Source organism: Somniosus microcephalus, unplaced genomic scaffold, assembly GCF_052327205.1.
Source record: "Somniosus microcephalus isolate GS21.2 unplaced genomic scaffold, FLI_Smic_1.0 unresolved_chr1, whole genome shotgun sequence".
Taxonomy (NCBI): domain Eukaryota; kingdom Metazoa; phylum Chordata; class Chondrichthyes; order Squaliformes; family Somniosidae; genus Somniosus; species Somniosus microcephalus.
In genome coordinates, this window is record NW_028225179.1 from 92,916,267 (window position 1) to 92,938,982 (window position 22,716).

The window sequence follows — 22,716 nt, forward strand, 5'->3', positions numbered from 1 at the left end:
GATTTAGGAGGATTATTGCAATGACTTTCGCTGTGGCAGACAGTACTGTTTGACTATATTAGTCAGCTAGAGGCAGCGATAAGGGTGTCACTTAAATGTTTAACGATAGCAAAATACTGCAGATGTTGGAAATCCGAAATAACAACAGAAAATGCTGGAAAAACTCAGCAGGTCAGGCAACATCCGTGGAGAGAAATTTGAGTTGACGTTTCGGGTTTGACCCTTCTTCAAAACTGGAGAGAAAAGGAACTAGATCGAAGGCAGGGCTGCGATCGGACAAAAGAATAAAAGAACCAAAAGAAGTAAAAGAGATTAGAAGCTAGACGAGATGGTAATAGGCTGGGATTAGGTGTAAGGTGTACTGGCAGGGCAAAAGATAGCTGCCAGGTGTGAGAGAGAAACAAAAGGAAAGGGGGGGGAGGAAAGGAGTGGAAAAATATAAGTAAAAATGAAATGGGGGCCGAGGTTATGATCTGAAATTGTTGAACTCGATATTGAGACCGGAAGGCTGCAGAGTGCCTAATCGGAAGATGAGGTGCTGTTCCTCGAGTTTACGTTGAGCTTCCGTGGAACAGTACAAGAGGCCAAGGACCGTGAGGTCCGAGTGGGAATGGAGCGGTGAATTGAAATGACAGGCGAGCGGAAGCTCGGGGTTACCCTTACGGACTGAACGGAGGTGTTCCGCAAAGCGGTCACCCAATCTGCGTTTGGTCTCCCCAATGTAGAGGAGACCGCATCGTGAGCCGCAAATACAGTATACTAGATTGCGAGAAGTACAAGTAAATCGCTGTTTCACCTGGAAGGGGTGTTTGCAGCCCTGCCTTCGATCTAGTTCCTTTTCTCTCCAGTTTTGAAGAAGGGTCAAACCCGAAACGTCAACTCAAATTTCTCTTCACGGATGTTGCCTAACCTGCTGAGTTTTTCCAGCATTTTCTGTTCTTACTTAAATGTTTAAGTTTGTGGAGACCTGGGAAGATAGAATTTGAGGCTGTGAGCTCAGATACCGCCACTCATGAGTGAATTGGATTCAGCTAGTTCAGGGGACCCGAGAGCAACGGATAGCAACTGTACCGAGAGAGGTTCTTCGTTTGACAACCTACAGCTGGCATTGTCGTCTGAGAAATGGTGAGCCGTCAACTCAATCACTTCATTGTAAGGATAAGGTTGCAGGAACGGAAGTTCCTATCCGAATAACGAAGTCCAACGCAGTGAAACGAAATAATTAAACTTTAATAAACAAAATACTTTAACTGATAACTACAAGAGCAGAGGTCAGCAGGTCTGTCCAGGTCCCCAGCCTTTCTCAGACTGCCCTTAAATACTGGAAACCGACGTCATCACGTCATCACGTTTCCCGCGCCAACTGGGGGTCAAGTGATCGGCGTCATGCCGTCATCACGTGGAAATACAAGAACCTACACACAGCTTAAAGGTGCAGTCCACAACTGCACTACAGAGTGGTTAAAGGAATGATTACAGATTGTTCAGTGTCTCTTGGTGGCTCCGCCACAGGCGCCCCCCCAGAATTATGTTTAACAGACAGCATCAAACGTGCAGGAGGTTTAATTATTCTGCCCGAACGACTACGAACTTCAGAAGCTGGATTGTTAGAAGATGAGCCAACATTTGGCTGTGTCTGAAGCGGTACATCTGGGGTGGAGGAAACCGTAGCAGAAGGTGTAGACGAGGATGGAGCCGAAGCAGGCAATTTAATAGTAGACTGCTGCATAATTGGTCCAGTAGCTAATGGTGGTCGTCCACGGCGAGGTGGCTGAGCAACAACCACCGGCGCACTCCGATCCAGATGGGCTGGTTTAAGTCGGTTGATGGAGATGGTACCTGATTTACCTCCCATTTCGACCGTAAAATATTTCTCTCCTGCTGCAATAACACGAAACGCTCCATCATAAGGTGGTCTGAGTGTATCTCTATGAGCATCCTGCCGAATAAAAACATAATTGGAACTCATAAGTTCTGCCAGAATATGAGGCTTCTGTAGATTGTGATGCGAAGTTGGAATAGGCAGGAAATTCTTTGCCACCTCTTGCTGCTGAAGAAGCTGCTGAGCAGGCGACCATGATTCTGTATGTGGAGGGAGGAAATCCCCTGGTACTTGAAGTGCTTGACCGTAGACTAACTCAGCCGATGAAGCCTGGAGGTCATCTTTGGGGGCTGTACGGAGGCCTAGCATCACCCAAGGGAGTCTATCCACCCAGTTGGAACCACGCAAGCTGGCATGGAAGGACGCCTTTAAAGACCGATGAAATTTTTCACATAAGCCATTTGCTTGCGGATGGTAGGCGGTGGTACGATGCAGCTTGGTACCCAAGCCCTATGCAACTGCATTCCACAACTCTGATGTAAATTGTGGACCATGGTCAGAGGAGATATCTGATGGCACTCCAAACCGGGCCACCCACGACGAAATAAATGCCTTGGATACGTCCGCTGTGGTAGTAGCAACCAAGGGAATCGCCTCTGGCCACCTGGTAGTACGGTCCACTATTGTCAGGAGATGCATAAAACCCCGCGAAATGGGGAGGGGGCCCACTAAGTCCACATGTACATGGTCGAACCGGCGTTCAGGCACTGGAAAGATGGCCATTGGAGCCTTCACGTGACGATGAACCTTTGATTTTTGACAGCCCACGCAATTGTTTGTCCAGTCCCGAACGTCTAAATGCATTCCCTTCCAAACAAACTTACAGGACATAAGTCGTTGTGAAGCTCGCATCCCCGGGTGTGATAAGCCATGTGTAATCTGAAAAATCTTCTTACGCCATTCGACTGGCACAAAGGGCCGGGGCACTCCCATGGATATGTCACACAAAAGCGTGGTTCCTGCTGATTGGAGCATAACATCAGCTACCTGCAAGCTAGAAGGCATGGTCCGATACGCCTGAACTTCAGGATCTGCCAGCAGTTCTTTTGCCAATCTGACATAATCGATTCCCAGATGAATTGTCTGGACTGGGGCATGCGACAGGCAATCAGCCACAAGATTATCTTTGCCAGACACATAAGAACATAAGAACATAAGAAATAGGAGCAGGAGTAGGCCAATCGGCCCCTCGAGCCTGCTCCACCATTCAATAAGATCATGGCTGATCTGATCCTAACCTCAAATCTTCTATCACTCTGCATCCACCCGAACCCATGTGATCTCCCGGGAGAGGCGAAAAACCAGATAAAGACCCAATGGCCAATTTGGGAGAAAAAAATCTGGGAAATTCCTCTCCGACCCATCTAGGCGATCGAAATTCTTCCAGGAGATCACTCTGTCCCTATATTTTCTACAGTACTTACCTTCTGTAAAGGCGATCTCCACCCCAGCCAGGAACAGGAATAAAGCCATCTCCTGAAATCTAACAGAATTCGAACACAGTAGGAGCAGAACAAGGCTACACGGCCCCTGGGCCCGCTCCACTACCCACAGGGCCATGACCATTCCGAACCCAGACTCATGTCCAATTTCCTGCCCGCTCCCCGTAACCCTTTATTCCCTTTACTTCTAGGAAACTATCTATTTCTGTTTTAAATTTATTTAATGATGTAGCTTCCACAGCTTTCTGGGGCAGCAAATTCCACAAACCTACCACCCTCTGAGTGAAGAAGTTTCTCCTCATCTCAGTTTTGAATGAGCAGCCCCTTATTTTAAGATTATGCCCCCTAGTTCTAGTTTCACCCATCATTGGGAACATCCTCACCGCATCCACCCGATCAAGCCCCTTCACAATCTTATATGTTTCAATAAGATCGCCTCTCATTCTTCTGAACTCCAATGAGTAGAGTCCCAATCTACTCAACCTCTCCTCATATGACCACCCCCTCATCCCCGGGATTAACCGAGTGAACCTTCTTTGTACTGACTCGAGAGCAAGTATGTCTTTTCTTAAGTATGGACACCAAAACTGTATGCAGTATTCCAGGTGCGGCCTCACCAATACCTTGTACAACTGCAGCAATACCTCTCTCTTTTTATATTCCAACCCCCTAGCAATAAAAGCCAACATTCCATTGGCCTTCTTAATCCGTTGTAAATTCCGATATAAATGTAAGGTGGCGCTGTTGCTGGGCTGACCACGGCTCCGCCGTTTTGGCTATTGCAAAAGTGAGCGGTTTATGGTCCACAAATGCAGTAAACGGACGCCCTTCTGGAAGAAAACGAAAATCAGGATGGCCAAAAACAAGGCCAAGAACTCCCTATCAAAAGTGCTATATTTTCGCTCATTTTTACGCAGTTGGCGGCTAAAAAAAGGCCAATGGATGCCAAGTCCCGTCAACCCATTGTTCCTGCACTGCCCCGATGGCATAATCGGAGGCGTCGGTAGTAAGGGCGATAGTCGCGCCCGGGAGTGGGTGTGCAAGCATAGTTGCATCTGCCAATGCCGCCTTGGTCTCCAGGAATGCTTGGTCCATCTGTGGTGTCCAAATGATAACATCTTTACCCGACTTCCCTTTAAGTGCTTCGTACAGCGGCTGCATTAATTGGGCTGCCTTGGGGACAAAACGGTGATAAAAACTCACCATCCCCAGGAACTCCTGAAGAGATTTAAGTATATGCGGCCGTGGGAATGCCGTAACTGCCTCTACCTGAGTGGCCAGTGGGACGGCGCCTTCTGAGGTGATCCCATGCCCTAGAAAGTCAATGCTGGTTAACCCAAACTGCCATTTGGCTAGATTTATGATGAGGCCATGTTGGCTGAGACGGGCAAAGAGTGTACGTAAATGAGCCATGTGCTCTTCCTTATCTTTACTAGCAATGAGAATATCATCTAAGGAAATGAAAATGAAAGGAAGGTCCCGTAACACAGAGTCCATAAGTCGCTGAAAAGCCTGAGCTGCATTTTTCATTCCAAACAGCATGCGAAGCAACTCAAAAAGGCCAAACGGTGTGATGACCACCGTTTTGGGGATGTCGTGAGGGTACACAGGAACTTGATGATATCCACGGACGAGATCTACTTTGGAAAATATTGTTTTGCCGGCCAAATGAGCCGAAAAATCCTGTATATGCGGTATTGGATACCTATCCGGCATAGTGGCTTCATTAAGGCGTCTGTAATCCCCGCAAGGCCTCCATCTGCCACCTGGTTTGGGTACAATGTGTAATGGGGAATACCAAGGACTGTCGGAGCGGTACTTTAGCCGTTATAAATTCCCATACAAAACGTTGACCTCCAAGAGTTAAATTAACTGTCCGTTTACCGAACGTATGAATGGCCGCACCATTGGCTGCCTCAAGGGAAGGGCCGTGACCACCAAATTGTTGATCCAGCTTTGAGACTGGCAAAATACTGCACTGAGAACCAGTATCACACAAGAATCGTCGCCCTGTTCCGGAATCAGTAATATAGAGGAGTTTTCCTGCTGAACCGACTGCCATGGTGAACTGGGTGTTTTTGTCAGCCCCTGTCTTCTTCGAAGTTTGTGAGTCTGCTGGAGACTTTTTTTCAACCCAACTGCAGGGTGGACGGCAGCGTCGAGCCTTGGCGCCAAAACGGGCGGGGTGCATACACAAGCCTGATGGAGGAGGGCTGGACTTTGCTCGCGTAGGGGAAAGACGCCTCGTAGCTGCGCAACTCTGCTGTATGACCAGAAAAGACTTACCTGCCTCCGCAGCCAGCTCGGCACAGTCCGTAATCGTAGAATTGGCCAAGACTGCCTGAACTGGCTCGGGTAGCTGGCAGAGGAAGAGCTCGCGAAATAAAAAACATTGGGGCTCTGAACCCAAAAGCGCGAGCATTTGGCTCATCAATTCTGATGGTTTTGAGTCCCCAAGACCCGGCATTGCGAGAAGCTTGCGTGCACGCTCTGACTTAGTTAGACCATACACTTGTAGTAAACGATCTTTTAAAGCTGAATACTTGCTCTCTGCCGGTGGAATCCCCAGGACGCTGATGACCCGTGAAGCCGTGGCGCTGTCCAGAGCGGAAACCACGTAATAATAACGGGTTGAATCCGCTGTAATGTCCCGGATAGCAAACTGGGCTTCTGCTTGGAAAAACCATGCTTCTGGTTGCTGTTCCCAGAACTGAGTCAATTTAAGGGCAACAGCGTTCGTGTTCATTATGAATATCTCGAAGAAAGTTGTCCAACGAGCTCGGGGTCACCAATGTAGGAACGGAAGTTCCTATCCGAATAACGAAGTCCAACGCAGTGAAACGAAATAATTAAACTTTAATAAACAAAATAATTTAACTGATAACTACAAGAGCAGAGGTCAGCAGGTCTGTCCAGGTCCCCAGCCTTTCTCAGACTGCCCTTAAATACTGGAAACCGACGTCATGACGTCATCACGTTTTCCGCGCCAACTGGGGGGTCACGTGATCGGCGTCAGGACGTCATCACTTGGAAATACAAGAACCTACACACAGCTTAAAGGTGCAGTCCACAACTGCACTACAGAGTGGTTAAAGGAATGATTACAGATTGTTCAGTGTCTCTTGGTGGCTCCGCCACAACGTCATATAAATTTCTGAATGCTGCTAGCTGCCGGGACTTAATGGTAAAAATTGCAGACTGCCGGCATTCCAGTGTAAACTGCGCACAGAGGAGTAGATACTGGGCCACAGTTTGCGACCGCCATGGTTGCGTATGAGGTACACACACGCACGTAGGGGCCGTGCAAGTGCCCCGTTTAGGGATGCGAAGCGCATGCGCTGCAATTCGGCACTTGCGATCCGTCAGCGGTCAACTTGACAGATCCTCTGCATGCGCAGGAGAAGTAGCAGCGCCGGCACAGACATGCGAGAATTTGTCAACGACTAGATTGCAGCTACGTATGAAACAGCTGCGACATATACAGGCAGGCGTACAGTCTGCATTCTATCTGAAGAAGCAGCAGGAAGAAGACCTGAAAGGTAGGGGGCTGGGAAACGGGACTGCTTTAGCGGTGAAAGTGAACAAAGTTCTTTGTACAAAGGCTGATGTATGTTTTTAACAACTTTAATTTATTAAATATGGAATTGGTTTGGGATCTTGTTTTGAGGAGTGTAGGTAATTTAAAGAGGAACTCTCGCTGTGGGCAAGGTAAGCATTCTGTTCAATTAGATTTCATTTTTAAAAAATTTGCAAATGACCGTTTAAAAATGATTCATTTTAGGTTTACTAATGTTTTACATAATTATTGTAGAATATATGAATTATTTAAATGTTAACTTTTTATGTTCTTGAAGAACATTATATATGACTTTGTGGAAAATGTTAAAGTTCTTAGAAATTCATCAGGCGGGTATGACGGGTGCCCGATCCGATAACGCCCGTTTTGCACCACAGCCCGATGTGAATTTCTACCCACTGACTTTATTAAAATGACTTTTACAACTCTTTCCATTTTTTCCCTACATATACTTCATCTGTTTAAAGAGGAAGCCTCTGAGGGAGAAACATGCCTCTTGACGATGATGCCCAGCTCATCGGTGTGATTCTGGATCATAGAATCCAAAACGCCAGGGAACAGCAACGAAGAATGAGGAATCATCACCATCGCCTGATCAGGAGAAACTGCTGCCCACCCCAGAGAGTGTACACGGAGAAGTTCACCCTTGAGATGCTGTCACAGGAGTTCTGTCTGAGGAAGCTGTGCCTTGGCAAAAAGGCAATCGGCCGATTAGGTGACATGTTAAAGGACGAAATTCAAACACGCTGGAAGACCCGCACTGCCTTGTCAGTGTCCATGAAGGTAACCACCGCAATAAACTTCTATACAATGAGGCACCAGTGACATTTAAAATATCACCCAGGCTGCTGCGAGGGCCTGCATTCACCAGGTCATAGATGACATTTCCCGTAGGGCTTCAGAGTTCATAGACTTCGACTTGTCCACTTGGCAGCAAAGGGAGAGTGCACATGGATTTTATAGGATTGCTGGCTTCCCAAAGTGATTGGGGACGGCGAGGGGACCCATGTTGCATATAAGGCACCAATTGATGCACCTGTACCATATATCAAGAGGAAGGGGTTTCATTAATTAAATGTTATGATAGTCTGTGATGCTCAGCTCAGGATGCTAAAGGTGCATGCAGATCACCGGGGAAGTGCTCATGACTCCTCCGTCCTCTGTCACAGGTAGTTAATTGGCGCCCTCAACACATTTCCTCCAGAATCTGCATGGATTTTGGGCGGCAAGGGCAGCCAACTAAAACCTCTGGCTGATGACACCATACCGCAGGATCAATAATGAGGCTCAGGGGAGATGCAACCAGGCACACGTGTACACACGGCAAGTGGTGGAGACAACAATCAGGCTTCTGAAATCACGGTTCTAGGGCCTGGACAGGCAAGGGGGGACTTTGCAGTACTATCCTCTGAAAATGTCAAGGATTGTGGAGGCCTGTTGCGCTTTGCACAACCTTGCCTTGCGGGAAGGACTGACCCTTAACCCTGGAGACGGGCACCCTGCTGAAATGGTGGACACGGACAATGCCAAAGTGGCTGTGGCCAGGTCTGATGGGGATGAGCCAAGTGCTGCCAAAAGCAAAGTTGCTCAGGAACTGCTAGTAGCCAACATGTTCACGAGGGGATGATAGTGTCGCCTTGTACCTCCCCTCCCCCAGCAAGGCACAGAAAAGAACACACACAAATTAAAGTGAAACTGTGAAATTTATTGCAGCATCAAAGACTTTTGATATATTTTTTGATGTTTTCTGTCTTTAACTACAAATTGTTAGCTAGCTATTTGCTACTTGGTAAACATTTGCAAAGATAAATTGTTTGATAAATTTGTAAACCGTTTAAAGTGAATTTTTGGTTTACTTAGTGCAGTAAAGACTTTCAAGATGTGAACTAGCTATTTTCTACTTTTTGAACAGTTGTAATCTTATTTTTTTTTAATAACAAGTGTTGAAAAAGTTAAACTGGCTAGCGGCTATACATATGAAACGAAATGTTTAAATACACTATCAGTCAAAAGTATAAATTTCATGAGGTAACACAACACCAACATTTGAACAATAACAGACATTGAAGAATTAGCAGCTGTCCCATCTGTGCCTAAGGGTCGAAGGTGATGAGTTGTTCAAAAAGGTGGCACCCTACTTGCTCCTGCAGTTTCCCCTTTCCTGCTACCGGAGCACTCTCATGCCAAGTGAAAGATCCCTGTGTACCATCTCTTGCCTTCAGCAGTTGACTCCTGACAGGGCTACTGCTGCTGCTGCTGAAAGGCAACATTTGCTCCAACATATTTGAGGGAGCTGCTGTCTCCCGGGCCTCCACTGTGTCTGCGCTGCGAGCAGGTAACGGGGGTTCTGCGGGAGTCAAATAAGTGGCAGCAGAAACTGCTATCTTCAACTGGAATAGTTGATCGAGAGATTTCTTCATCTGTTTAAGTGCCAGGGTAACATTGACGAGTTTTTTACCAACTATGTCCAAATTATTTCATATATTGCTCCCCATTACATCAGTCCCCTTCCTGATAGAGGCAAGAGATTCAAGTTTCTTCAAATGAAGGGTAACCATATCTTGCCTCAACCCTTCAAACTGTTGCACCTGTGTTTCTATGGCATTCTGTTGCTTTAAACGTCTTGATGCTTCTCCCACTTGTTCTGCAGTATCAGGTTGGTGTCTGGCTGTGGAACGACTGTCATCTGTGCCTCGTACAGAGCCAGATAGGCCAGGAGATGCAGAGGTGGTGTGCCACCTCCCAGGGTCCATATCGTTCCCTTCCACTAGCTGACACTCCATAAATTCATCCACCTCCGTCTCACTTACTGCTTGCACTGCATCTGTATCCCCCTCCCCAATGCCTTCTGCAGCCGCAGATTCAACGCACTGTGCATCCCGTGTGTGAGAAGACAGTTGTCAACAGGTGGGAAGGAAACAGTAAACATTTACAAAGGTGAAGCACGATCTGCCAAATCACAGAAGCTGATATTCAACGCACATCTAACAGTTTTAAACATACAGCTGGACAGACCAACTCACCTTTCCTTACCCCAATGTTTGATTGGGCACCAGGCACTGAACAGCCATGACTGATTCCAAGCAAGTGCGCGACACTTCCCTCTTGCTCCGATAATGCCCTCAGAGTGGCAACACCACCACCTGTATGGCGTTCTGTGCCGGTTTACTCTAAATTGATACAGAAATGAAAATGATACTTCAGTTTTTCCTGCAGAGACCAAACACACACCCTTTGGAAACAGGACCAGATGCTGCTTTGGCAAGGTATTGTTCACTAATTGAAATTTCACAACTCAAATCTGTGGAGTACAGATAAGATGTTTAGAAGCACCTGACCTGCTCCAAAGCCATTATATTTTACAACTCGCTCATATGCCTGGATAATGAAGTCACTTTACAACAGCTATGCAAATAAATATGTTTTAAAATAGTAAAGTTCAATTTTAACAAATTTTACAGTTGACATTTCTAATAACTGAACAAACCTTAGCAGATCGCATCAAAGCTTTCAATTGTTAGCGGCATTGTTATTGTGTCCGTGGAATGGTGGAGTTAGCGCTACCAGCCTAGGCAACTTGTTTCTAAGCCGTCATTTTCCTTTGTGCTGTGCGCTGAACCTCTCGGTCCCAATGATCTGCAGGCCGTTCGCCTTAGCCTCATTGAGAAGTGTGCTGATGTCATCCTCAGTGAAATTCTGAGCTATCTTCATTATCGCAGCTGTACTGGCTCCTTCCATTTTGCTTTGCTGTTTAATTAAAGGTAATTAAAATTATTTCAAGGCTTTTAAAACTGTTTAAATTGCTTTAAATCTTTTTGAAAATCTATAAAATTATTTAATATTCTTCAAATTAATGTAAAAGTCATTACATTTTCTAAAAGTTTTAAAAAGTTTTAAAAAACTATAAAGAACGAAATTACCATTGAGATGAGCAGCTATTTGCAATGCTGAAGGCTCTGGAGAGGTAAAAAATAATCGGGGGCGTGGCTCAAGCAAATATCAATTTTAACAGGTCTTGTGGGCGTGTCTCACCTCTGAACGAAGCCCGAGGTTCCGCGCAGCTGCGCTCCTGGGCGGTGTGCCGTCATACGCTGCCCTGGAATCCTCAGGATGAAAGCGCAAAACTCTGTGTGCGCAGTGACTGAAGGTCGGTGCGGATCTTTTTTGCTGGTCGGAGGCTTCTGACCGCGGGAAGCCTCCGAGAGGATTTTCAGGCCTAGGCCCAGAAATTAGGGTCAGGGGCTTGCTGCGGGTGCAAGGACCAGATCTGCACTTACGAAGCGCACCGACCGTTCTGCTCTCGGCGCGCGTGGAATTCCGTTTTCTTGAGGAGCACTCCCGGGCAGCGTCTGATGTCACGCCACCCAGGAGTGCAGCCTGCGCAAAGCGACCAGCGTGGAGTGCAAGTGAGACCCGCCCTGTGAGGTCGAATTAGCATAGGACACGCCCCCAATTTTTCTCACAAGCTCCAAAGCCTTGATACACGCAGAAGCAGCATTGTAAGCAGGTTCTTTGTATTTTTATGAATCTTTTGGTAACTTTTATAAACTTTTAAATACTTTTGCATGAATTGGAAGACTCCTAAATAGTTTTAAAGAGATTTGAAGCAATTTAGAGAGTTTTAAAAGCCATGAAAGCATTTTTTTCATTCATTTAATTTAATTAGCAAAGTGAAATGGCTGGAATGAGCACAATTCACGTCATTAAAAGAACTCAGAATTTCACTGACGATGATCTCAACTATCTCCTCAACGAGGTGGAGGCGAAGCGCCTGTGGATCATTGGGAATGAAAAGTCCAGAGCGCCGAGAAATGTACAGATGATAGCGTGGTCAGAAGTTGCCCAGGCTGTCAGCGCGAACTCCACCATTCCACGTACAGCAGAACAATGCCTCAAGAAATTTAATGACTTATTGCGATCTGTCACGGTTTGTACAGTTATTAGAAAATTCAACTATAACATTGCTGTAAATTTAACTGAACTAGTTTTAAAAAGCTATTCAATGCATGTAGTATGGTCAAGTGACTTCTTGGTCCAGTCACCTGAGGTTGCATTAAAATTTTATGGTTTTGAGGCCAGCTCAGGGGCATCTATTGTGCTCTTATCTTGATTCCACTGGTTTGAGCTGTAAAAATTCAATTAGTGAGTGAAAAAACACCCAGTCTTCAAAGCATTTGGTGTCCCTGTCTCAAATGCAGGTGGGTGTTTCATATTTTCTGCTTTCGTTTTAGAGTAAAAGTGCTCACAACGCCAGAGAACGTGCACTGACAGGCGGTGGTGTTGTCATGCTAAGGGATTTAACCGAATATGAGGATAGGGTCCAGCAGCTGTTCTCAATCAGAGATTGGTACACCTGAACATGAGTTGCGCTGGTCAGCTATATGTTTAAAAATGTTAGGTGTGTGTTGAATATCTGTGATGTGGCAGATCATGCTTTTACTTTGCTAATGTTTACTGTTTCCTTTTCACAGTTGGGCAGCATACCTCTCACACACCGGATGAGCAATGCGTTGAGTCTGCGGCCACAGAGAGCAATGGGGAAGGGTTTGGTGATGCAGTGGGAGCAGTAAGTGAGTTGGTTGAGGAGCAGGAGCAACTTGTGCTATGTCAGCTAGTGCAAGAGGAGTGTATGGACCCTGCATTGCTGCACAGTATCTCACCATCTCTTGGCCACTCTGGCTCTGTGCAAGGCACTGATGACTGTAGTCCCACTGACAGACACCAGCTTGATGCTGCAGCACAGGTGGGAGGAGCAGGAAGACATTTAATGGAACAGCACTTATAAGCTGAGGTGCAACAGTTTGAAGGTTTCAGTTAATTGATGTGTTCTCTCACTGAGAAGGATGTTGACTCTAGAACCTCTATCAAACAGGGAATCGATAAACTTGGCATTACACCTAATCAGATAGCATTGCAGTTGGTGTCGTTTAATGAGAATCTCATTCGACTATTTAATTCGCATGAACCACATTCTGCTGCCATTATTTTGACTCCCACAGAAGCGCCCTAAACCGCTCCCAGTGCAGAAACAGTGTGGTCCCAGGAGCCAGCTGGTCCACCAGTCATGATGCAAGCAAACGTTGACTTTCAGCAGCAGCAACCCTGTCATGAGGCAATTGCTGAAGGGCAAGAGATGGCACACAGGGGCCTTTCAAGTGGCAGAAGAGGGCTCCAGTCACGGGGAGGGAGAAGGCACAGGAGATGTTAGGTTGTCATCTTTTGCGCAACGCATCTCCTTTGACCGTCAGGCACAGATGCGAGGAGGCAAATCGTTCAATTGTTTAATTTTTCATTTTATTTACATGTTAAATGTTGTCTTTGCTTTTTTCATTGAAATGTATATTTGTGACTGAAAGGATATGTAACCTTTTCGTTTAAAAAGTACTGGAGCCCTCTGCTGCCACTTTGAAAAAATATTCAACTTTTATTTTAGCAAAAATATTTTTACAAAAACCTTTTGATATTTAGAAAATAGCTAGTTTCCATCTTGAATGTCTTTATTGCACTAAGAAACTAAAAAAAAGTTACTTTAAACTGTTTACAAAGTTTTTTCCAAAATATTTATGTTTGCAAATGTTTGAAAAGTTGAAAATAGCTAGTTAACATCTTGAATGTCTTAATTGCACTAAGAAACCAAAAAAAGTTACTTGAAACTGTTTACATCGTTTATTCCAAACTATTTATGTTTGCGAATGTTTGAAAAGTTGAAAATAGCTAGGTAACATCTTGAATGTCTTAATTGCACTAAGAAACCAGAAAAAGTCACTTTAAACTGTTTATAAATTCTTTTCTGAAATATTCATGTTTACGAATCTTTGAAAAGTAGAAAATAGCTAGTTAACATTTAAAAGTTATAAACTTTCTACATCAAAACTGAACCTGAAAAGTCTTTGATGCTGCAATAAAAGTTCACTGTTTCACTTTAAATTGTGTCTTCTCCTTTCTTTGCCTTGCTGGGGGAGGGGTAGGTACAAGGCGACACTTCCTCGTGAAGGTGTTGGCTATTAGCAGTTCCCGAGCAGCCTTACATTCAGCAGCACTTGGCTCCTCCCCATCAGGCCTGGCCACAGGCACATTGGCATCGCTTAAACCCTCCATTTCAGCAGGGAGCTCTTCTGCAGTGTTAAGGGTCAGTCCTGCCTGCAGGGCAAAGTTATGCAAAGCACAACAGGCCATCATATTCCTTGCCACTTTCTGGTGAGAATACTGCAAGGTCCCCCTTGAGCTATCCAGGCACCGGAAGCGTGATTTCAGAACTCCAATTGTCCTCTCCACCACTTGACGTGTGGACACGTGTGCCTGGTTGTATCTCTCCTGAGCCTCATTATTGGTCTTGCGGTAGGGAGCCATCAGCCATGGTCTTAGCGGGTAGCCCTTGTCGCCCAATATCCATGCGGATCCTGGAGACAATTTGCTGAGGGCATCATATAAGTTCGAGTTACGGAGGACGAAGGAGTCATGATTACTTCCCCGGTGTGCTGCATTCACGTTTAGGATCCTGAGGTGCGCATCACATACTATCATTATATTCAATGAATGATACCCCTTCCTGTTGATATATGTTACAGGTGCATCCACTGGTTCCTTCAATGCAATATGGGTTCCATCGACGGCCCCAATCACTTTGCGGAATCCAGCAATGCGATGAAAAGCAAAGGGCCATCTCCTTTTGATGTCGAGTGGACAAGTCAAGCTTAATGAACTCTGAAAGCCTACGGAAAATGGCATCTGTGACCTGGTGAATGCAGACCCTCGCAGCATTGTTGGAGATGTTGCTTATGTCACCCGTGCCTGCTTGAAATGACCCACTTGCAAAGAAGCTCAATGCTGTGGTTACCTTCATGTTCACTGACAAGGCAGTGCGGCTCTTTGAGCGTGTTTGTAGGTCCTCCTTCAACCTGTCACATAGTCGGCCGATTGCCTCTTTACTGAAGTGCAGCCTCCTCACACACAACTCCTCCGACAGCATCTGAAATGATCGCCTCTCCCTGTACACTCTCGGAGGTGGGTAGTAGTTCCATCTGATCAGGAGACGGTTATGGTTCCTCACTCTTCTATGTTGTTCCCTGGCGTTTTGAATTCTCTGACGCAAAATCGCACAGAGCATCAGGGCACCATTTATCGAGGGCATGTTTCTCACTCACAGGCCTCCTGTTTACACAGACGTCCTTGTAAGGAGAAAATAAAGTGAGTGGCTAGAAAATCACCTCGGGCTATGGCAGGAAACATGCGTTATCGGCATGGGAACACGTCATACCTGCCTGATGATGATTTTCAACTAACTAACATTTTCTGAAAGTCATACATACATACATTCATACACATACTGAAAGGAATATATACAGACATACATACTTAATTAAAAGAATATATATTACTGATGAAAATTTTCTTTTTTTAAAATTTTGTAAATGTTAAATTATTCATTTTTAAACAGTCATTTTCACCTTTAATAAAAAATCAAATTCAATTAGGCCTTGCACACAGCAAGAGTTGCTCCTTATAACTACAGTACTCAAAACCCGTTTTTAAAAAAAATTTCAAGTTGGAAACTTACCTCAGACTTTCTTAAAATAACTTTGCTCCCTTTCACAATTAAAAATGTTCCGTTTAGTAGCCCCACTGCTGAAAGATTTCTTCCTCCTGATCGTTACGGAGCTTCTGGGGGGCTTTACTCCTGCTTTTTAAATGTGCAATGCTGGGGACTTACCCGCACTGCACCAGTTGAGAGAAACGTTGAAGTTTAATGCGCACGCGCTGCCTCATATGCCACACGCATTCCACCCCTGAACCCCTGCTTTCAGGGGAACGGAAGTGCCGGTTTCCCGCGCATGCGCTGTGCATGCAGAGAACCGGCAATTCCATCGGGTCCACGCGTGAGTACCTCATGCGTACTCACCCGTGGAGACCCTCATTTCTGGGCCCTAATATTATTACACCGGCAGCAGGGTTAGTGGTGCAGTCATATACTGCTAATGGTGAATATTAACTGAATATAAGCGGCTTACTCTGAACAACAACTTTTCGAAGAATACGGTAGTACATGCTTTCTATCTGTATGGTGTTTACCAACTGTGCTATTTACGGAGTGGAGCGACGCTGTCTGTCAGTGTAATGGACAGACCGATATTTTGCTTTCAAAATGAGGTCTTATTTAGCGCTGAGAGAAAGCTCAAGTGATAAAAGAGCATTACATATTCAGCCTCAGTTAAAGTCATTTTAACAAACAGATTAAGACGAGCCGTATTTGTTCCTACTGATCAGGGAGCCGGGCATTTCACATTAAAAACAATCCAAAATATTACTTTGATTATGTTGCAAATTAATATGTTTTACAGTAAAGGTACAGATTCCTGAAGCTAAGGTCATTCCATTACAGGTTCATGGAAGCCCTTTGATTAATTAATTGTGCGCATTAGTGGTAAATTAGCACTATATACATTTTAGTGGCATCATATTTTTTCTTTTTTTAATTTATACTCTATATACTATCAATATAAGGATGCTCTGTGGTGCACGTTAGATGGCAGAGCATTCACAAATACACACAGAAAGTGATATAGTGCATTGTGTACAGCGGAGGAGACCCGCGGATATGCTGAGATGTTGGATTTCAGCATCAACAGGTGTTGGGGGGTGGGGAAGGAGACAGGGTCTGGTCTGGTATACACCGGGTGTGAGGAAGGTAAATGTGACTAAGGATCTCAGTAGCCGTTTAGAAGTTTATGGCCGTCAGATTCTAAGGCGTTGGAGGCCAAAAAGAGACTTCACGCCGGTGGTGTAGTCGAAATTTGGAGTTGGACCCGGTTACGCCCCTCGGGTCAATGACAAGCAGCCCTGCCTGAAACTGAGTGACATTAGAGATATGGTACATTCCCCTAAAGCCTGCCACCTATTTGGATATTGCATCATTTGGTCAAGGATGAATATTGGTATGATATATATTAAAATGCTGATGTACATTCAGATTGTTCCCCAAAGGGATTGTGATTCTCAAAGCAGCAGGTGGGAGCGGTTGGTGAGGCGGGGTAGCAGGAAGAGCTGGCAGTTTGTATATGAAATTTAGATTGTCCACTTTATGCTGCTATTTTCATTGGCCCAGAACTTGGTGTTGGGGGCTTGCCGCGCGTGCAAGCCCCCGGTGTGTGCTCACCCTACGCGCCGACATCTGAAACCTGGCCCACAGTGGATTTCCTGTCAATGGCCAGGTTCTGATGTCGGCGCGGTGTGCTAACCTGACCCAGCGGCGTAGTTATTGCGATGTGCCGGCTGGGATCAGGTGAGCACTGTTCAGCCAATCAGGGGAGGGGAAACTTCATTCATAAGTTTGAGAGTAAGAACTGTCAAACTCATGAGAAGTACTGCACCACAAAACACTATTTAAACTTTAAATAAAATTTAAAAAACATCCCAATCATTACATTAAGTATAAAGAAGTTAAAAAAAATAATTTAAACAATAATTTTTTTTTTTGAAAAAAATAAATTTTTAATAAAAAGGGTCCAAAACTAAACTTACCTTATTGTAGATTCTTTAAAATAATAAACCTGTGGAAATTTTTTTTCTAAATTACACTAAAACACCACTTACCTGTAAAAATATATACTTACGTGAGCTTTTTACAAGCGTAAAGACCGGAGGCCTTTAGACATGCGTAAATCCCCCAAAACACAGGAAATCCAAGACGCACGCGCTGCCCCCTACAGTGCACGCGCTAGTCGCTTCAACTCTCGGGTGAGAGGAGAGGAAATGCCGGTTTTCAGCGCATGCGCTGTGCATGCTGAAAACCTGCATTTCCTCCGGCCAGACGTGTGAGTACCCCGAATGTACTAACGCATTTGGGGAGGAATTTCCGCCCCATTATCTTTCCAAAACTTGTATCCAAACTTCTTCCCGAAAGTTACATCCCCAGTTGGAACTATGGTCGCTGATACCAGAAAGGGCAGTGATTTCAGCCATTACAATCCGTCTCAGATTCCTTCGATGATTTTGTGAAATCTAAGAACATAAGGACATAGGAAATATGAGCAGGAGTAGGCCATTCGGTCCTTCGAGCCTGCTCCGCCATTCAATGAGATCATGGCTGATCTTCTGCCCCAACTCCATTCACCGGCACTATCGCCATATCCCTTGATGCCCTTACTAGACAGATATATATCGACTTCTGTTTTGAAAATACCCAATATTGGGGCAGAATTTCGGGTCAGAGGCTTCCTCCGGGATCAAGCCCCCGACCTGCACTTACCTAGCGCGCCAGCCGTTGAGCTGTGGGCCCGCCTGGGAATCCGATCCTGGGCCTGCTCCAACTGCTGGCGTGAAGTGCTTGCGTATCCAAGGGACGCAGTTAGTTCGAAGCATCCCCTGGGATCACGTGGGCCATGGAGAGCCAATTGTAGCAGGGAATCTCTATTCATAGATTTGACAGGAAGACCTGTCAAATCTTTGAATGGAATTCGGCCCCAAAACATAACTAAAATTTCAAATAATTTTTTTTTAAAAATCACATTTTTAAAATAACTATAAATTACATAAAATAACTATTTTAAACAATAATTTAAATCACTGAAAATGTAAATTACAGTTTTTAACAGGGCTAAAAATAAACTTACCTTTCTTTAAAATATTTAAAAATAATAAACCTGTGGAAAAAGTGTTTTAATTTTACTGAATTCAGCACTTACCTTGTTAAAAGCAAGCCTTGCGACTGCTTTTTAAAGCGTAGCTCCAGGAGACCTACCCTCCCAGAGAAACCTTTAAAAAAACGGAAGTTCAGTCATATGCGCTGCCTCTCTGGCACACGTGTTCGACCTGTGAACTCCTTCCTTTAAGGGAATGGAAGTTCCGCTTTCCCGGGCATGCGCAGTGCATGCACGAAACCGGCACTTTCGTTGGCCCTACGCATGAGTACCCAGCATGTACTCAGCCGTGGGGAACCCGAATTTCTGGCCCAATGACTGAGCCTCCACAGCCCTCTGGGGTAGATAATTCCAAAAATTCACCAGCCTCTGTGTGACGAAATTTCGTTGCATCTCAGTCCTGAATGGCCTACCCTTTATCCTGAGGCTGTAACCCCTGATTCTAGACTCCCCGGACAAGGGAAACATTCTCCCAGCATCCACCCTATCATGCCCTGTAATAATTTTGTATGCATCAATGAGATCCCCTCTCATTCTTCTGAATTCAACATAATACAGGCCTAGTTTACTCAATCGCTTCTCAAACGACAGTACCGCCTTTCCAGGAATCAATTCCATAAACCTTCGCTGCACTCCCTCTATGGCAAGTATATCCTTCCTTAGGTAAGGAGACCAAAATTGTACACAGTACTCCAGGTGTGGTCTCACCAAGGCCCTATATAACTGGAGTAAGACTTCTTTACTCCTGTACTCAAATCCTCTTGTAATGAAGGCTAGCATCCCATTTGCCTTCCTAATGGCTTGCTGCACCTGCACATTCAGTTTCAGTGACTCATGTACAAGGACACCCAGGTCCCTTTGAGCATCTGCATTTCCCAGAGTTTCACCATTTAGGAAATACTCTGCCTTTCTGTTTTTTCTACCAAAGTGGATAACTTCACATTTATCCACATTATAATCCATCAGCCATGTTCTCGCCCACTCACTGAGCCTGTCACGATCCCCTTGAAGCGTCTTCACATCCTCTTCACAACTGACACTGCCACCTAGCTTTGTATCATCAGCAAATTTGGAAATGTTACATTTAGTCCCCTCATCCAAACCATTAATATAGATTGTGAATAGCTGGAGGCCAAGCATCAATCCTTGCGGTACCCGACTAGTCACAGCCTGCCATCCTGAAAAAGATCTGTTTACCCCTAATATTTGTTTTCTGTCTGTTAACCAATTCTCACTCAATGTTAATTTATTACCCACAATTCCATGTGCCCTAATTTTGTTGACCAACCTCTTGTGCGGGACCTTATCGAAGGCCTTCTGAAACTCCAGATACACCACATCTACCGAATCCCCTTTGTCTAATCCGATAGTTACATTCTCAAAGGACTCCAAAATGTTTCTAAAAAAGGATTTCCCTTTCATAAGTTCATGATGATTCTGCCCAATCTTACTATTAGTTTATAAGTGCCCAGTTATTGCATCCTTTATAATAGATTCCAGCATTTTCCCAACTACTGATGTGAGGCTAACAGATCTGTAGTTCCCCATTTTCTCCCTTTCTCCTTTCTTAAATAGCATTGTTACATTTGCTATCTACCTATCTGCAGGAATGGTTCCAGAATCTATAGAATTTTGGAAGATGACAACCAATGCATCCATTATCACAATGGCCACCTCTTTCAAAACCCTAGGGTATAGGTCATCCGGTCGTTGGGTATTCTCGACTTTTAGTCACAGTAATTTTTGGTAGGACTGTTTTTTTACTGATAATATTATCTTTAATTTCCTCATTCTCGTCAAACGCTTGGTTTTCTCGTATTTCTGGGAGGTTTTTTGTGTCTTCCTCCGTGAAGACAAGCACAAAGTATTTATTTAATTTATCTGCCATTTCCTCATTCCCCATTATAAATTCTCCCATCTCTGACTGTAATGGAACTACATTTACCTTCGGCAGTCTTTTCCTTTTCAAATACATATGGAAGCTTTTATAATCCGTTTTTATATTTTTCGCTAGTTTGTGCTGATATTCCATTTTCCCTTTCTTTATCAATTTCTTGGTCCCCCTTTGCTGGTTTCAACAAAGATCCCAATGCTCAGGCTGACCACTTTGTTTGGCAACTTCATAAACTTCCTCCTTTGACTGAATACTGGCTTTGATTACTTTTGTTAGCCAAGGTCATGTTGGATTGCAAAAATAGGCCTGTGAATCAAAGCCTGAATCCTCTCGTCTTTAAATATATTAACCAAAGCTGTAGGGAGGGCTGTAGTACTAGAAACCATTCAAAGGATGTTTAGCTTCACGTATTAGGAAATATATATAAAATGAACATGTAGCATTTAGGTAGCTGCGAAGCATGATGGGATACTTGACCATCATATTAACCAAGTACTGTAGGAATAACATATTTACTAGACTCTTAGTCTCTGTCTTTGTTGTTATGAGTGTTACAGAAGCAGTGTTTAATGCAGCTGGCCTTCTGAGAGATAAGGGGGACTGAACTACATAGGTAGCCAGGCATTTCTATCTCTGCCTCAAACAGCTTATCTTCCTTTGCATTGTCTGCTCGCAACCAAAAGCGGACATTGTTTATCATCTCAAGAATTAAGCGACCTTGCTCACAGAAGCTAGAAGCTGTTATGCTGTATGTCAGAACACTTCAGGGTGGCTCCCGACATTGAGTGACTAATCACGCCAACCAATAAGGGAGTGACGGTAGTGATGCTGTTTGTATGTGTACGCCTACGTTTGCAACCTAATGGGTGTAACCTATCGAAAGGTATATTAAGGCTTGTAGATTGTATTTTGTTGAGAGGAAAGGTTCGATTCTGGGGACATCAGCCTCTCTCCCTTGTGCACAAGCTTGTTAGCTATTTACTACTAAAACTTTACTTTATTCTCAATTCCGTCTCAGTCTAGAGTTTCCCCAAATTCGAATCTAACAGTTGGTGTCAGAAGTGGGATACTGGGTGCGCAGGAAGCAGGTAGGACATAAGTCCGTGGGGATGGTATGAGTCCGTGGGTTTGGAGGGGAACCCCGACTTAGAAAATAGAGACAGGGATTAGCCCTGTAACTCTGCAGCAGGGGTGGACCTGAAAGTGAAGGCCCCTGGTAAATGCCCTCGAGATGAGTCGCGCTCGCCGCAGACCTCACCTGCCGCAGTATCAAATTATCCACATAGTTAAATTACTCCTCACAGAGACCACGGATTGACGGAATTGACGAGACCTGCATGTGTATTTGTGTTTTAGAGTATAAGGTATTACGCTTGTGCCGTTTACAGTATAGGATTAGAGTAAAGTAAGTTAAAGCATAAATGATGGTGGGGGGGGGGGGAAATCCCTTTCACCGGACATTCCAGCTATGGCCACCCGTGTCACTGTTGTGAAATGGGTCCGAGAGGCTAATCTGGAATATCAAAGCGTAATGATTAAGAATGGATGGAAAGAAACAATTCCATTAGCTGATCAAATAGAATGGTGGGCGGAACAAAGGAGACTAAGCAAGCTAACAATGGGACGGTTGTGTGTGCTAGTTGGTTGGATCAGATGGGTCCCATAATTGTGGATACAAGGGGAGACCGTCTCCACTACAAGACTTCTTGAGGTCTGTTCATGAGGCTAAAGTTCGAGTAAGTCGTCTCCTGCACCTTGAGCTGGCAGGTGCTCAGGATTTAGGCGACTTAAACGATTGGTTGGGAATTGTTAAGGACATGGAAGCCCAACAAAACAAGACCCCACAACCTATGTGCCCCCACGAATATAACCACATCTGCCCTTCAGCACCGCCTCAATCTGTGGCCGGGAAATCCAAACCCATGGCTGGCCCCCGTCCGGATGAATCCGGGAGTTAATGCCAAAAATGGAGAAATAGGTGGTAGAGTCCCAGCCTTTCACGCCCCAAGAAAGATCTCGCGTTGTCCTTCTCCCGAGAGGGTTCAAGCATTTTTACAAATGCTACAACCTGTCCCAGTTTCTGGCCAGCGGAGCATGATGGGGATTGTTCAACCACTGCCGCACGTACGTAGCCGAATTGGCAAGCCTCTTAAATAACCTCCTAATGGGTGGGCTCCCGGGAGAGGCAAGACTGGATTGGACATTTGAGGCAGTCAAAGCCTTTGACATGGTCAAAATCACTTTGGCCAATGCACCTGCCCTGGGACTCCCAGACCCTGCAAAAC

General features: G+C 44.9%; 2 pseudogenes; one reads left to right on the forward strand and one right to left on the reverse strand.

Annotated features, from left to right (window-relative positions):
• LOC147095598 (scavenger receptor cysteine-rich domain-containing protein DMBT1-like) overlaps positions 1–22,716 on the reverse strand; it is a 1,107,260-nt pseudogene that overhangs the window by 146,603 nt on the left and 937,941 nt on the right.
• Positions 1–22,716, forward strand: part of LOC147095599 (uncharacterized) — a 114,230-nt pseudogene that overhangs the window by 75,728 nt on the left and 15,786 nt on the right.